Here is a 14,316-nt window from a genome sequence, read left to right on the forward strand (position 1 = left end):
TATATGTATCCCAGAATCTTATCCATGGGTTATCATATCTCTTTAAAAGAATACCCTGGATCTCCAAATGAATCCCCAAAACTCAAACCTGCGTGCACTCTAGGTTACCAGTCCACATTTTATGGTCATAAACCAAGTGAGCATTGAGGAAATGTGAGCTCTTCATCATGCAAAATCTGACTGGCTGGTAACTAGGTGCCTTGATGGCCATGTAAGAATAATCAATGGTAATCTACAGCAAAGGGAATCCATCAAAGGAGATGAAGCTCAGTGTACTCTGCAAAGTCACATCTCTCCATAAAGAAGCAAAGAAATTCAGCTCGCTGTGAATTTGATGCCCACCATCTTGACATAATGAAAAGTGCTGCGAAATATGAGGTCTTTGGCAATAACTGCACAGTCTCTGCAACTATTTGCCTGGAGATTTGCTATCTCTTGCATCACTGGCTCTTGGTCGTCTCAGGTTAGTGCTTGGCTACAGCAATAATGCTACGCTATGAGTGTGGCCTTCATGACATTTTTGCCCTTTGTTCCTTTCCTCTGCTTTCCTGCTGTCAACAGGATTACCCCTCCAGAAGGTGATGTTGCTCCTTATTGGCATTAGTTTGTAACTGCATACGACAGCCTTGTGCCAACTTGTCTGCACCTACACTGATCAGCCCGTGCAGTGCTCAAAGGCTTACTGCCCACAATGCAGTAAATGAAGAGCTTAATATTACAGCAAGAGGGCGAGCTTTATTCTAAGTTAAGGAGATCTTAGGGGTGCAAGAGACTCTGAATTTTAGATTAGACTGTAAATGTAGACATCCAGCATTATAGAGAAACAACAAAGGATAGATTCTACGAAGAGGCAACCTTCTGACTCTGGGGAGAAGCACAACCCATAAGCAACAGTTGCAACAGTCCTAGATGTCTCCCAGAGCAAACATCTTTTGGAAATTAATGGCATCACTATCTTAATTGCACATGAGTAATTGCTTATTAGACAGGACACAAAATAAATCAATGTCCACATGCTTAAACCTCAGTTGGAGTCAATGCTTACTTTAGAAGAGAAGAATGGAAAGTTCCTTCAGCAATATATGAAACTATTGAATGTTTTATGAAAATTGCTTCTATGTTACCTATTAAAATATATTTTCTAATTTGATGTAATTGAAAGCTTAGACAAGGAATTTACTAAATTATTAGAAGATATAGATTTAAAGTAATATTTTCTCCCATATACAAGCAAAGAAGAAAATAATAAATTGATTGTTTCTTTTATCACACTCAGTTTGCTTTCATTTCGAACTTTTAACCAATTTCTCTGGAATAATACTCTTTTACACAAATGTTCTTTGCATTCCAGAATCCATTGATTTTCTTTTTATTTTAAATAACATTAGTTTCTGTAAATTTGTTTAATTTTCTGCGTAAGTAAATATTCCTAAAATGATACCCAAATTACGGGTAAAATCGAGAACATTAATGAACCTTTCTAATTACAATATCTATCATGTCTGTGCTCCCTTGGGAACAATAACGCAATAAAACACAACAGTTTGGGGTTTCTTTTGAGAGAACTATTAAGATGGTGAAAACTGATAGTCAAATATTTTGCTTATTACAAAATTCTCCCAGGATGAAACATGAGTAGAACTAGATTATGTTTTCATAAACTGCAAAAATTAAAAGATAATATTATTAAGCAATGAAAAATTGTGCAGTATTACAATTAACTCACACAGATTCCCACATCATTTTCCAATTCCTATGTAAATCTTAAAGTTAATTTAATCCATCCAACTCATGTGCATGATGAAAGTGTTTACTCCTCATCCTCACACAACATGACTCCTCACAGATGTCAGTACTAATTAGTAATGGAGGGATACATATGAATTATTCTATTTGTTTGAAGACAACTTGGTAAGATAGCTATTAGAAATAAATAATAGCATTTACTTGTTATCAAGAGAACGTCTTACAAATATTTTGATAGATTATTGAATGGGTATTAATTTAATTTCATCTACTGTATTATTGATATTTTATGATAGTTTGGAAATCAACCCTTTTACTGGTTTCTGGACTTATCATCAGATTCAGCAACTTTTGATCATAACCACTGCTCTCAATGCTTTGGCAGCAGATGCTGGCAATGATTCTGCTGTTCATTTAATTACTCCTGTCTTATGTCTTAGCACACACTGATGTTTTGTTATTTGCTCGCTGACCATGCCCAGTTTCTGCCTCTCTGAGTATTGTAAAGAGATATCAAAGGTATCAATGTAGATACTCCTTTTGAGTTTAGTTATGTTATTGTGTATTACATGTGCTTATAGAATCACAGCAAGACCAAGTATTGGGACAGTTTCAGAAACTAGCAACGGGCCATCAAGAAGTAGACAACAAAAAAACAGAACATGACAACAAACAGAAATATAAAAACTGAAGCTTTCAAGTTACAAAATGAAAGACAGTAATTTAAGTAAACTCAGGTCCTCAAGAAACAGAGAGGGGAGAAACTGTCATAATGACAGGAGAAAATGGCAGAGCCACTGAACATAATTTGGTGTCTATATATATCAAACATAAATTACAATCCAGGAATCAAGGATAAATAGGTGCAAAAAGGAATGAAAAATATTACAGAATTTAATATCAGCAGAGAAAAAGCACTGGAGAAACTTAATGAACTAAAATGAATAAAATCCCCAGAATCCAAACACCTACATCCAAGCAACGTAAAAGAGACAACAGATGTAATGAAGGTTTAATATATGATATTGTTATTTCTTACTGTTATTTGGGAAGATCGATTTGCAAGTTAGTGTACATATGTTGATAGTTTCCAATTTTGTGCAAGTGAATATTTGGGGGCCAGAAACTTATTCATTTAAACAGTAGATTTCCAGCATTCCCAGTAAATCATATGACTTATGCTGAATGACTCTATAAGCCACCTGGTGAAATAAGTATTTACTAAACTGGACTTTTTAAATCGAGGTATGAGGCCAAAAGTAGGTTCAGTTCAGAAGTAAAGATCCAAAACAGCAGATGAGCTACTTATCAACCTCAAAATTGAGGAAAGATTGGTGTATTAATCTGTCCTTGTATCTCATGCACAGACAGAGAGAATTACATCTGATGGAAGTGTATTAAATCCCCTGATCAGGTGTACCCGAGAACTCTGTGGGAAGCTAGAGAAGTGATTGCTGGGCCCCTTGCTGAGATATTTGCATCATCGATAGTCACAGGTGAGGTCCTGGCAGACTGGAGGTTGGCAAACGTGGTGCAACTATTTAAGAAAGGTGGTAAGGAAAAGCCATCGAACTATAGACCGGTGAACCTGGCATCAGTGGTAGGCAAGTTGTTGGAGGGAATCCTGTGTGATGGATTTATATGTGTTTGGAAAGGCAAGGACTGATTAGGGACAGTCAGCATGGCTTTGGGCATGGGAAATCATGTCTCATGAGTTTGATTGAGTTTTTTGAAGATGTAACAAAGAGGATTGATGGTGGACATGATCTATATGGACTTCAGTAAAGCATTCAACAAGGTTCCTCATGGGAGACTGGTTAGAAAGGTTAGATCTCATGGAATACAGGGAGAACTATCCATTTGGATGGAACTGACTTGAAGGTAGAAGACAGAGGTGGTGGTGGAGGGTTGCCTTTCAGATTGGAGGCCTGTGATCAATGTTGTGCCACAGGGATCAATGTTGAGTCCACTGCTTTACATCATTTTATAGAAATGATTTAGCTGTGAACATAAGAGGTTTGGTTAGTAAATTTGCGGATAACACCAGAATTGAAGGTGTAGTGGGTACTGAAGAAGGTTACCTCAAAGTATAACAGGATCTTGATCGGATGGGCCAATGGGCTGAGAAGCGGCAGATGGAGTTTATATTAGATAAATACGAGGTGCTGCATTTTGGAAAAGCAAATCAGAGATGGACTTATACACTTAATGGTAAGGTCCTAGGGAAGGTTGTTGAACAAAAAAGACCTTGGAGTGCAGGTTCATAGTTTTTTGAAAATAGAGTCACAGGTAAATAGCATAGTGAAGAAAGTGTTTGGTATGCTTTATTTTATTGGTCAGAGTATAGGAGTTAGGAGGTCATGGTGCAGCTGTACAGGACATTGATTCGGTCACATTTGGAAGATTGTGTGCAATTCTGGTCTCCCTCCTATCGGAAGGATGTTGTGAAAGTTGAAAGGGTTCAAAAAAGATTTACAAGGATGTTACCAGGGTTGGAGGATTTAACTATAGGGAGAGGCTGAATAGGCTGGGTCTGTTTTCCCTGGAGTGTTGGAGGCTGAGGGGTGACCTTATAGAGGTTTATAAAATCGTGAGGGGCATGGGTAGGATAAACAGACAAGGTCTTTTCCTTGGGGTGGGGGAGTCCAGAACTAGATGGCATAGGTTTAGGGTGTGAGGGGAAAAATTTAAAAGGACCTGAGGGGCAACGTTTTTACACAGAGGGTGGTGCATGTATGGAATGAGCTGCCAGAAGAAATAGTGGAGGCTGGTAAAATTACAGCATTTAAAAGATATCTGGATGGGTATATGAATAAAAAGGCTTTAGACGGATATAGTGCTGGCAAATGGCACTGGATTAAGTTAAGGTATCTAATCAGCATGGACGTGTTGGACCGAAGGGTCTGCTTACGTGCTGTACATTTCTATGACTCTATAACTCTATAAGTCACTGAAAGAAAACACTTGTGATCTTGTCAGATGATAAGAGGTGTCTGTAAAGATGTCGCTGCAAAAAAAGTTGCTAATTTCTCTTTGCTGTTTATGATAAGGACTTTCCAAATTGTCATATTTAATTGTTTGCATAGGCGATACCACTATTTAATATGGGAACAATTGAACAAATGAGAAAACACAGGCCTGTTATCCTGATTTGATTCATTGGGATATGCTGAAATATATTATTAAGGAAATCTAAATAATGCACATAGAAAATCATAGTATGATTAGACAAAGTCAGCATGGTATTTGACAAATTTATTAGAGTTTTTTGACAATATAACAAGAAGAGTAGACAACGTGCCATATAAAAGGTTAGCATGCAAGTCAACAGTCATACATTGGAAGTAATATATTTCCATGGATAGGGGATTTATAATGGACCGGCAGCAAATTGCAGGCATAACGGAAATTATCTTCAGTTAGCAAGCTGAGCCATTTACAATCAATTGGTATAAAGACATGCTCATGTCAAGAATTCATTTCACAGCATCAGCTGTGGACAAACAGTGGACCATTTTAGAAGACTGAAAAATGGACATTACCTGAAAGTCAAAAAGATGGCTGCCAACTTGCATTACTATGTAGTCCACATTCCACTCCATTGAGATGGACACAAAAGGTTTACAAAGACCCGACCAAATGCAAGAATCCTTGGAGATATGGAAACAGCATCTTGCCCACAGTGTCAAAAGTGGAGATCTATTATATTTGACAGTGGAAGAAAAGACTATTCTGAAGTTAATCATTTGGACAAAAGAACTCAATTTTCATACGATAATGTGAGATAATAATCAGATTATGAAATATACAATGAAAGTTTGAACTTCTGATGTCAGTTATAGAAAAGTCATATGATCAAACAATCTATATGTATATTGGCCATAGAGTCATAGTCATAGAGGTATCCAGCACGGAACCAGGCCCTTCAGCACAATTCATCCATGACAACGAGCTTTCCTAAACCGAACTAATCTTATTTGCCTGTGATTGGTCTATATCTCTCTACACCTTTCCTATCCATGTACCTGTCCAAATGTTGTTTGTAAATGTTGTAATTGTACCCACCTGTTCAACTTCTTCTGTTCCATATACACACCATCCTCTGTGTCAAAACGTTGTTCCTCTGGTCCCTTTTAAATGTTCCCTCTCTCACCTTAAACCTGTGCCCTCTAGTTTTGGATACCCCTACCTTGGTGAATAGGCCTTGGCTATTCACTCTATCTATACCTCTCATGATTTTAAAAACCTTTTCAAGGTCACCCCTCAGCCTTATACACTTCAGGGAAAATAGTCCTAGCTTATTCAGCCTCTCCTTATAATTAAAACCTTCCAGTCTTAGTAACATCTTTGAAAATCTTTTTTGGACCCTTTCCAATATAATAAGATACATCCTATAGCAGGATGACCAGAATTGTACACAGTATTCCAAATGTGGCCTTACCAATGTCTTGTTCAGCCATAGCATGATATCTCAACACCTGTACTCAATCTCTCACGAATGAAGTCAAGCATGCATCCCTCGATCTCTCTGTTCAATAGCACTCTGCATGATCCTAACATTAACTATAAGTCCTGCTGTGATTTGTCTTGCCAAAATGCAACACCTCTCTATCTGCCATTCCTTGGCCCACTAGCCCAGTTCATCATTGTGCATTTAATTGACTTTTCTCACTGTTCATTATACCATCAATTTTCGTGTCAATCGCAAAATTACTAACCATACCTCCTATATTCTCATTCAAATCATTTGTATAAATGATGAACAACAGTGAATTCTTGCATCACATCGCTGATCACAGGTTTATCACCTGAGAAACAGCCCTCTAGGACCACCCTCTGTCTCCAACTGTTGATCCAATTTTGTATCCATTTCACTAGCCCTCTCTGGATTCCATGTGATCTAACCTTTCTAACCAGTCTACCATGTGGTACCTTGTTGAAGGCCTTGCAAAAGTATTCGTAGACAATGTCTACTGCACTATCTTCATCGACTTCATTGGTCACCTCTTCAAAAAACTTAATCAAATTTGTGAAATACGATTTCCCATGCACAAAGCCATGCTGACTATTCCTAATCAGTCCTTGCCTTTCCAAATGCATGTCGATCCTATCTCTCGGAATCTACTCCAGCAACTTACCCCCCACTGACTTTAGGCTCACTGGCCTGTAGTTCTCAGCCTTTTCCTTTCTTACATAATGATACAACATTAGACACCATCCAGAGTTTTGGCACCTCACCCATGACTGTTGATGACACAAATATGTCTGCCAGGGCCCTGCAATTTCTTCTGTAGCTTCCCACATTGTCCTGGATACACCTGATCAGGTCCTGGGGATTTATTCATCCTTTATGTAATTTAAGACCTCCAGTACCACCTCTTCTGTATTGTGGTCTCTTTTCAAGATATTATTATTTACTTCCTTGAGTTCCTTAATTTCCATACTTTTCTCTGCAGTAAATACTGATGAGAAATATTTGTTTTGGATCTCACCCATCACCTGTGGCTCCACACATAGATAAACTTGTTAATCTTTAACGGGCCCTATTCTCTCTCTAATTGCTGTTTTGTCCTTAATATACTGTGGAATCTCTTTGGATTCCCATTTACCTTTGTTGTCATATCACATTTTTGCACTCCTGATTTTCTTCTTAAACATACTCTTATACCGTCAAGACATTCACTTGATCCCAGCTATCTATATATGCCTCCTTCTTTTTTCTTGACCACAATATCTTTCGTCATTCAGTGTTCCCTCCTCCTTTCAGCCTTGCCCTTCACACTAACAGGAACATGCTGGCTCTGAACTCTCGTTATCTCGCATTTGAAAGCCTCCCACTTGCCAGATGTTCCTTTACCTATGAACAGCCAACCCTACTGAACTTTTGAAAGTTCCTGTCTCATGCCATCAAAATTGGCCTTGCCCCAATTTAGAACTTTAACTTGTGGACCAGACTTATCCTTTCCATAACTAGGTAAAAACTAATAGAATTACGGTCACTGGTTCCAAAGTGATCTACCACTAACACCTCAGTCATTTATCCTACCTTATTTCACAAGAGAAGATCAAGTTATGCGTTTTCTCTAGTTGCACAACTTACTTTGAAAGTTTTTTGAACACAGTTAACAAATTCCTCTCCATCCAAGCCCTTAACACTCTAGGAGTCCTAGTTTATGTTTGGAAAGGTAAAATCCCCTACCACTACTATTATTCTTACAGCTATCTGCAATCTCCTTATATATTTGCTCCTCAATTTCCCACTTACTATTATGGGACCTATAGTACAATCTGATCAAAGTGATCACTCCCTTCTCATTTCCCAGTTCCACCCATATAGTTTCATTAGACTATCCCCCAGGAATATCCTCTCTAATTACTGCCATGATGTATTCCTTAATCAAAAACACCAATCCTCCTCCACTCTTGCCTCCCCTTCTTTCCATCTTATAGTGTCTATACACCCAAACATTGAACTGTCAGTCCTAGATCTCCCTCAGTCATGTTTCTGTAATTCTTATGATATCTCACTCCTACGATCCCATCCATGCCTTGGAGTTCATCTGCCTTACCTATCAGGCTTTTTACATTGAAACAATTGCATTCTAATTCATCCATCTTCCCTCATTCTCTATTGTGCTGTTGCCTGCCTTGCCGATCTAGCTTGTTCTTTTTAACTTCTGTACCAGGGACAAACTTCTCTCTTGTCTCACTATTGTTTAAAGTCCCATCCCCTGCTATATTAAATTGTTCATGCTCAAACTTCAATTGATCACTCACTAGTATCATGCAATCTGCACTTTTCTGAAGTTTCCACTTATATCAACCATGTTTCATTTGGTTCCACAAGCTTCCACCATGTTTCCTGTATTATATTTGTGTGACTTGTGAAGGAGACAACAAATGTACATTTTTGCCTGAAGCTGTTTTCAGTTTTATGTCATAGTGCCATTTTTGACTGCACTATTTGTGTCAACTTTAACAGTCACGTTTGAGGAAGCAGATCAAATGTGCTCTTAATCTACTGTTCATCAAAAGCCCAGCACGGGTATATGTTGTAGCAGAATGCGGAGTTGTTTTACAAAATCAGCAGGATATTATCTAGCTGCTGTTTCACACTTTGTTTTCAACAGCAATGCAGCTCTTGTTTCTCAAGTGCTTCTTTGACTATCTTAACAGATCTTTCAGTTCCTCTGTTTGATGCTGAACTGCTAATGGCTCACAAATCTTTACCTCCCGGAAAGGTAAACTTCCCCAGTCAAACTTATTGTCAGCTTTAAACCTCAACTAGGAGAAATGTAAGATCATTAAAGAAACAAAATCTTTACCAGCTGAAGAATGGGTCCTGTATTGAAATATCCTCTCCACAGTTTTCTCAGAATAGAACATTTCTACAGGTATGTTATGGCAGAATTTTTTTTATGTCTAATGATATCGGCACTCAAAGCCTAACTTAGAGTCATATAGATATACAGCACAGAAACAGACCCTTTGGTCCAACTCATTTGCGCTGACCAGACATCCCATATAAACCTAATACTATTTGTCAGCATTTGACCTATATCCCTCTAAATCTTCCTATTCTAATATCCATCCAGATGCCTTTTAAATGTAACTATACCAGCCTCCACCACTTTCTCTGGCAACTCACTCCATACACTCACTAACCTCTGCAACTCTTTAGGTCACTTTTATATACTTCCCCTCTCACCTTAGACCTATGCCCTGTAGTTTTGGACTCCCCCACCCCAGGGAAAAGACCTTGCCAATTTACCCTATCCATGCCCCTCATAATTTTTATAAACCTCTGTAAGGTCAGCCCTCAGCCTCTGACACTGCAGGGAAAACAACCCCAGCCTATTCAGCCTCTCCTTATTGCTCAAACAGTCCAACCCTGGCAACATCCTTGTAAATCTTTTCTGAATGCATTTTAGTTTCGCTACCTAAGAATTCTTGGATATTGTTATCCAAGTATAAGCTTGAGGAAATAAACATGACACTACAACATTTTAGATTTATTTATGAATACCTATAGTAAAAATCAACTCTAAGTTACAATGTCGGAATTTATAATTTATTATATATAATATTTAAAGACAATTATCTGACTTATACAGATAGGATTAGAAAAATCCCTATTAGAATTTTTAAAACTTAAATATTTACTGTTGTATTCCCCTAATACTGACTGCAGCTATATAATTAAAGGTAGTAAGAGAATATCTATCCTCCTTGAAACTTGCATATTTAAATTCACCGAAAAAAAATTGGTTATTTAACCAAACAAGACTTTTGTCAAAAAATGTTCTCATAATCCATCATTATTTCATTACAATATGTTTGTCTCAAGCTTAAGAAGGGAAATTCTTTCATATCCAACCCTTTCCTATTTCCTAAGATGACTGTTCTCTGTTTGTGTGTTATCTTTTTTAAGTCTTATACATCCGTCTCTGTAGTACAGGCTTTTCACTTTGCTTATACTGTCTCTTTTATGAATTTTTAAGGTTTACTGTTCATTTTTCTTATAGTTGATTGGCTATTTTTCAGCAGTAATGCCAATCTCTGAAAGTCTATGCTTCTGTGAAAAGTGCTTTATTTGAGCTTCTTGGCACTTATTCAAATGCTGTATTTTATCTCCATTAACTCCTATTAATTTAGTTAATTCTGTTTTTCTTCACTTATTTTATAGGATGATCAGGAGAAGTGAATGTATCTAGCTACACTTTTATGAAATTTTGATTAGACCAGAACAAAGTTGTGAATCGTTATCTGAGAAAACTTTTCAGGTCATCCATGAGTAGGGAAAATAAAGACTGAAAGTGATCCTATTTTTCATTCATTATTGGTGGTTTGACCCATGTGCTCATTCTGAATTTCCTTTGAATGGCTATTAATGAGTACCAGGAAATTGCTATTTGCCTTCTCAGAAAAGTCTACAAGAGCTGTTTGAAATGGAAGACATCCACACCCATGGTTGTAAAGAGAAATCTTTTGGTGGCTTCTTTCTACAAGTTTTGCAGATAGTACTTTTTCTAACTCTAGTGTCTGTAGATCGCTGTCGAGATCAGGCTAACAAAGGAGTCCTTACTCTACGAATTTCATTTTACCTGTTCCTGTGTATTCAATCTGGAATTCTGCCAGAATCCTACCTCTCAAAGACAAGACACCACCACTCTGTGACTTCACATGATGTGGCCCTGTTCACAGGAAACCCATTATGATGATTGTTTCAGATCCTTGATTGTGCTCTGAGCAACCATTCAAAGGCAGAACTAAACTCTTTTCAATACTTCTGAGTTTCAGGGACAATTTCAACTCCTGTGATTGGAAACTCATTATTTGCTACCCCATTGTGAAGATTGTATCTTCACAGTCTATTCTGAGTCCTCCTGGGATAAACCATCAGCAATAGCATTCTCTTTTGAATTCTGATACTTAATGTAATCACACTGAGTGAAGTACAGTTCAAAGCTGTATCCTTCATGCTGCCATCATCAGCATTGTCAACCTTGGTCCCAGAATACAGGTTAATGATCTGTTACTAGCATAAAGTTACAGCCTGACATAAACTGGTGAAAGTTTGCACTTCTAAAGATAATTCCCAGCACTTCATTTTTTTATCTGCATGTAATTGCATTTACATTCAATAAGTGGACATGACATGGATGCACTGGGATTCTCTCGACTGCTGTCCATGGCTGATCACTGCCTGAACTCCATAGTTGTAGCATCATAATAGCTTCAGATCACAAAGTGTGCTACAATGAATGGTCAGTGAATCACTGGTCAAATGTTTGATGCATGCATCATAAACATCCAGCTGTGTTTTTTACAGTTCCAGTTTATATAACTTATTCATGAAAATTCACTTCCTTCATTAATAACCCATGTAGTAGAACTGCAATAAAAATATGCATATACCAAAAATTATTTCAAATCTGAATGCTGTATACCCCAACTTAATCTTTTAAAATAAAAATTGAAGACTCATTCCAGTGACTTGAGCTCACAGCTCTGGTAACAAATCATAGTCTGAGAAAGTGGCAGATTTGCATTGTAATGATAAATTATTTCCTGCCAGATTGTATTCACCTCTGTTTTTATCATTATGATATCTATTATTTTAGGATGAAAATATTTCTCCAACTTGATGATAATTGGTTAGCATTGTTGGGAGCAAGAAGGATATTAGCATGCCCTATACTTTCAGGCCAATTTCTAGAAGAAAACTTGTTTTTTTGGACCCAGGAAGTGCCTTGTTGTGTGTCTGGACATTCTCAATTTGACCTTCAAATTCTATTACGTTGTTAACCATAAAAATATGCCATTCTTTCAATAGGTGAAGGAAATAGTTCACAAGTTGTCTCAAACATTCATAGTGTTCCAATATATTGGTGCAATTCAATTTCAAGTACAGTGCTGGCACACCGTTGTTTTCTGTGACCATTCTATGCCAACCTAAATCACAACAAACCCAACCAAAGCCAGCTGAGTTGGTTATTGAAGAAGATGAACAACTGTAACTTACGGCAGTCCATTCCATTGAGTGTGGCCATATAATCTCAGGCACACTGAGGCCATGCACAATTCAGTCAAAATCTCTGTCATCTGAATAGTTAAGTAACAGGGGTTTTTTTTGTTTTTATTTGTCCCAGTTCCTACTAACATTTCCTGTAAATATTTATGAACTGTGATCCCATCCTCATTGCCAAAAGCTATCAGAAACTTGGGGGCACTTGCAATTGAAACACAATGACCAAAATGATCTGAACAAATGAATGCATAAGACTGGGCTGTCTCCAAACCTGTTATAATATAGGGTCATACAGATGTACAGCATGGAAACAGATCCTTCAGTCCAACTTATCCATGCCGACTAGATAGCCTAACCTAATCTAGTCCCATTTGCCAGCACTTGGCCCACATCCCTCTAAACCCTTCCTATTCATATGCCCATCCAGATGTCTTTTAAATGCTGCAATTGTACCAGCCTCTACCACTTCCTCTGGCAGCTCATTCCATACACATACTACCCTCTGTGTGATAAAGTTGCCCCTTGGGTCTCTTTTATATCTTTCCCCTCTCACACTAAACCTATGACCTCTAGTTCTGGACTCCCCCACTCCAGGGAAAAGACTTTGTCATTTTTATCCTATCCATGCCCCTCATGACATTATAAACCTCTATAAGGTCACTCTTCAGCCTCCGATGCTACAGGGAAAACAGCTCCAGCTTGTTCAGCCTCTCCCTATAGTTCAAATCCTCCAATCTAGGCAAAATCCCTGTAAATCTTTTCTGAACTTTTCAAAGTTTCGCAACATCTAATAGGAAGGAGACCAGAATTGCATACAATATTCCAAAAGTGGCCGAGCCAATGTCCTGGACAGCCACAACATGACCTCCCAGCTCCTATACTCAATACTCTGACCCATAAAGGAAAGCATACCAAATGCCTTCTTCTCCTCCCTATCTACCCATGACCCTAATCTCAAAGAACAATGAACTTGCACTTCATGGTCTCTTTGTTCAGCAACACTCCCTACGATGTGACCATTAAGTGTAGAAGTCCTGAACTGATTTGCTTTTACAAAATGCAGCACCTCGCATTTATCTAAATTAAACTTCATCTTGCCACCCCTCAGCCCATTGCCCTTTCTGATCAAGATCCCATTGTAATCTAAGGTAACCTTCTTTGCTGTCCATTACACCTCCAATTTTGGCATCATCTACAAAATACTAACTATACCTTTTATGTTCCCATCCAAGTCATTTTTATAAATGACGAAAAGTGATGGATCCACACCTATCTTAAGTCCATATAGATCACGTCCACTGCTCTGTCCTCATCAATTCTCTTTGTTACTTCTTCAAAAAACTCAATCATGTTTGTGAGACATAATGTCCCCCACACAAAGCCATGTTGACTATCCTTAATCAGTCCTTGCCATTCAAAAAAACATGTAAATCCTGTCCCTCAGGATTCCCTCCAACAATTTGCCCACCACTGACATCAGGCTCACTGGTCTATAATTCCCTGCTTTTTCCTTACCACCTTTCTTAAGTAGTAGTACCACATTAGGCAACCTCCAGTCTTCCGGCACCTCACCTGTAACTATTGATGATACAAGTATCTTAACAAGTGGCCCAGCAATCACTTCCCTAGCTTCCCACAAAATTCTAGGGAAGACCTGATCAGGACCTGGGGATTTATCCACTTTTATGCTTTTCAAGACATCCAGCAGTCCCTCCTCTGTAATATGGACATTTTTCAAGATGTCACCATTTATTTCCCCACATTCTATATCTTCCATGTCCCTCTCCACATTAAACACTGATGCAAAATACTCATTTAGTATATCTCCCCCCATCTCCTGTGGCTCCACACATAGGCTGCCTTTCTGGTCTTTGAGGGTCCCTATTCTTAGCCTAGTTACCCTTTTGTCCTTAATGTATTTGTAAAGTCTCTTTGGATTCCCCTTAACCCTAGCTTTCTCATGTCCCCTTTTTGCCCTCCTGATTTCCCTCTTAAGTATACTCCTACTGCCTTTATACTCCTCTAAGAATTCTCTCAAT

The sequence above is a fragment of the Hemiscyllium ocellatum genome, chromosome 5 (assembly GCF_020745735.1).
Source record: "Hemiscyllium ocellatum isolate sHemOce1 chromosome 5, sHemOce1.pat.X.cur, whole genome shotgun sequence".
Taxonomy (NCBI): domain Eukaryota; kingdom Metazoa; phylum Chordata; class Chondrichthyes; order Orectolobiformes; family Hemiscylliidae; genus Hemiscyllium; species Hemiscyllium ocellatum.